The 4,101-nt window shown below is 51.2% G+C and overlaps 1 long non-coding RNA gene across 2 annotated transcripts; it reads left to right on the forward strand.

The window, feature by feature from the left end:
• The first annotated feature begins 1,005 nt into the window (after positions 1-1,005).
• Positions 1,006-2,970, forward strand: LOC127925487 (uncharacterized). Of its 2 annotated transcripts, none has more exons than XR_008121098.1 (3): positions 1,006-1,096; positions 1,198-1,311; positions 2,836-2,970. It is a non-coding gene; the product is annotated as an uncharacterized LOC127925487 (long non-coding RNA). The 2 variants fall into 2 exon arrangements; XR_008121097.1 differs by lacking the exon at positions 2,836-2,970 and adding an exon at positions 1,436-1,623.
• The last annotated feature ends 1,131 nt before the right edge of the window (positions 2,971-4,101 follow it).

The following is a 4,101-nucleotide window of genomic DNA, read 5'->3' on the forward strand; positions in this document are numbered from 1 at the left end:
ACACACACACACACACACACACACTCCTGTGCAGCTGCTTTAAAACCCTAATCAAGACTTTTACAAAAAATAGACAGCCTTTCAAGCCTGACTGTTTCACCCAAACCAGGAACAAGACCAGGAACCAGACCTGGAACAAGACCAGGAACCAGACCAGGAACCATGCCAACCCAGGCAGGAGAGACTGTAGGAGACCACCCTGGACATCACACAGACTCTTCTACACAGCACAGAGACCACTCCCGCCAACCTGCCACACAGGAGAAAGATCTCTCCACTCATACTAAAGCTCAGACCAGACACCCTCTACAGATGGGAAGGACCAAACCAATCAGCATAACACACACGATAGCAATCACTCCACAGACACTCAGGATCGATCCATGTACCCCCTACACACTCCACCCAGCGTCCAACACACGTTAGGGATCCCACCAAGAACCAGACCACATACCATAAAGATCACTCCAACCACACTAAGGACCAAACCAAACAGCCCTCTCACCCAGATTCCCCCCACCCACCATAAGAACCAAACCAGTCACTCTTCCACAGATCAGAAGACCCTACAGCACCTGAACCAAACACACACACCCCCTGCACACCCCCTCCACTCCACCTCCCTCCCGCCCCATCCCCGACTGGGCCCTGACCCCCAACCCCCGGCCTGAGGGAGGAGTTTGTGGATTATGACCGGAGTGATTGGTCCTCCTCTGCTGGAGGCCGGCCCCCATGCTCCTAAAGAACCTCAGTCCACATACCAACCTGAAACAGGATCTGACTACTACATCGTGGACCAGACTGTGGATGTCAGAGGTAGGTGTAAATCTCAGATCTATTCAGTGGTTTAACAATGGGTTGGTGACGTCATCATGGCCGCTGTCATCTCTGCTCTCATGGTTGTTGTTGAATGTTGATGATGATAATGATGTTGTTGATGACGACGATGAGGATGATATGTATGTATATATGTGTGTGTCTCAGGACTGCAGCAGTGCACAGTGAATGTGTTTGAACCAAGCGTCCTGCTACCAGAGAGGCAGAGCCAGCATCTGTGTGTGTCCAACTGGATACACTGGACAGCGCTGCGAGACAGGTACACACACACACACGCACACACACACACACACACACACACACACACACACACACACACACCACACAGCAGACATCATATTGTCTCTGTTATTTGTGTAGATGTTGATGAATGCCAGTCCAACCCATGTCGTAATGGAGCCACCTGTATGGACGGAGTCAACTCCTTCACCTGTTTGTGTCTACCCAGCTACACAGGAGGGCTCTGTGAACAAGGTACACACACACACACACACACACACACACACACACACACCTGTGCAGCTGCTTTGAAACCCTAATCAAGACTTTTACAAAAAAATAGACAGCCTTTCAAGCCTGACTGTTTCACCCAAACCAGGAACAAGACCAGGAACCAGACCTGGAACAAGACCAGGAACCAGACCAGGAACCATGCCAACCCAGGCAGGAGAGACTGTAGGAGACCACCCTGGACATCACACAGACTCTTCTACACAGCACAGAGACCACTCCCGCCAACCTGCCACACAGGAGAAAGATCTCTCCACTCATACTAAAGCTCAGACCAGACACCCTCTACAGATGGGAAGGACCAAACCAATCAGCATTACACACACGATAGCAATCACTCCACAGACACTCAGGATCGATCCATGTACCCCTACACACTCCACCCAGCGTCCAACACACGTTAGGGATCCCACCAAGAACCAGACCACATACCATAAAGATCACTCCACCCATACTAAGGACCAAACCAAACAGCCCTCTCACCCTAGATTCCCCCCACCCACCATAAGAACCAAACCAGTCACTCTACCACAGATCAGAAGACCCCACAGCACCTGAACCAAACACACACACCCCCTGCACACCCTCCACTCCACCTCCCTCCCGCCCCCATCGCCGACTGGGCCCTGACCCCCAGACGCCCCGGCCTGAGGGGGAGGAGTTTGTGGATTATGACCGGGTGATTGGTCCTCCTCTGCTGGAGGCCGGCCCCCATGCTCCTAAAGAACCTCAGTCCACATACCAACCTGAAACAGGATCTGACTACTACATCGTGGACCAGACTGTGGATGTCAGAGGTAGGTGTAAATCTCAGATCTATTCAGTGGTTTAACAATGGGTTGGTGACATCATCATGGCCGCTGTCATCTCTGCTCTCATGGTTGTTGTTGAATGTTGATGATGATAATGATGTTGTTGATGACGACGATGAGGATGATATGTATATATATGTGTGTGTCTCAGGACTGCAGCAGTGTACAGTGAATGTGTGTTTGAACCAAGCGTCCTGCTACCAGAGAGGCAGAGCCAGCATCTGTGTGTGTCCAACTGGATACACTGGACAGCGCTGCGAGACAGGTACACACACACACACACACACACACACACACACACACACACACACACACACACACACACACACACACACACACACACACACACACACACACACACACACACACACACACACACACACACACACACACAAGCAGACATCATATTGTCTCTGTTATTTGTGTAGATGTTGATGAATGCCAGTCCAACCCATGTCGTAATGGAGCCACCCGTATGGACGGAGTCAACTCCATCACCTGACTCTGTCTACCCAGCTACACAGGAGGGCTCTGTGAACAAGGTTACACACACACACACACACACACACACACACACACACACACACACACACCTGTGCAGCTGCTTTGAAACCCTAATCAAGACTTTTACAAAAAATAGACAGCCTTTCAAGCCTGACTGTTTCACCCAAACCAGGAACAAGACCAGGAACCAGACCTGGAACAAGACCAGGAACCAGACCAGGAACCATGCCAACCCAGGCAGGAGAGACTGTAGGAGACCACCCTGGACATCACACAGACTCTTCTACACAGCACAGAGACCACTCCCCGCCAACCTGCCACACAGGAGAAAGATCTCTCCACTCATACTAAAGCTCAGACCAGACACCCTCTACAGATGGGAAGGACCAAACCAATCAGCATAACACACACGATAGCAATCACTCCACAGACACTCAGGATCGATCCATGTACCCCTACACACTCCACCCAGCGTCCAACACACGTTAGGGATCCCACCAAGAACCAGACCACATACCATAAAGATCACTCCACCCATACTAAGGACCAAACCAAACAGCCCTCTCACCCTAGATTCCCCCACCCACCATAAGAACCAAACCAGTCACTCTACCACAAATCAGAAGACCCCACAGCACCTGAACCAAACACACACACCCCCTGCACACCCCTCCACTCCACCTCCCTCCCGCCCCATCCCCGACTGGGCCCTGACCCCCCAGACCCCCCGGCCTGAGGGGGAGGAGTTTGTGGATTATGACCGGGTGATTGGTCCTCCTCTGCTGGAGGCCGGCCCCCATGCTCCTAAAGAACCTCAGTCCACATACCAACCTGAAACAGGATCTGACTACTACATCGTGGACCAGACTGTCGATGTCAGAGGTAGGTGTAAATCTCAGATCTATTCAGTGGTTTAACAATGGGTTGGTGACGTCATCATGGCCGCTGTCATCTCTGCTCTCATGGTTGTTGTTGATGATGATAATGACGTTGTTGATGACGACGATGAGGATGATATATATGTGTGTGTCTCAGGACTGCAGCAGTGCACAGTGAATGTGTGTTTGAACCAAGCGTCCTGCTACCAGAGAGGCAGAGCCAGCATCTGTGTGTGTCCAACTGGATACACTGGACAGCGCTGCGAGACAGGTACACACACACACACACACACACACACACACACACACACACACACACACACACACACACACACACACACACACACACACACACACACACACACACACACACACACACACACACACACACACACACACAAGCAGACATCATATTGTCTCTGTTATTTGTGTAGATGTTGATGAATGCCAGTCCAACCCATGTCGTAATGGAGCCACCTGTATGGACGGAGTCAACTCCTTCACCTGTTTGTGTCTACCCAGCTACACAGGAGGGCTCTGTGAACAAGGTAACACACACA

Source organism: Oncorhynchus keta, unplaced genomic scaffold, assembly GCF_023373465.1.
Source record: "Oncorhynchus keta strain PuntledgeMale-10-30-2019 unplaced genomic scaffold, Oket_V2 Un_contig_5660_pilon_pilon, whole genome shotgun sequence".
Taxonomy (NCBI): Eukaryota; Metazoa; Chordata; class Actinopteri; order Salmoniformes; family Salmonidae; genus Oncorhynchus; species Oncorhynchus keta.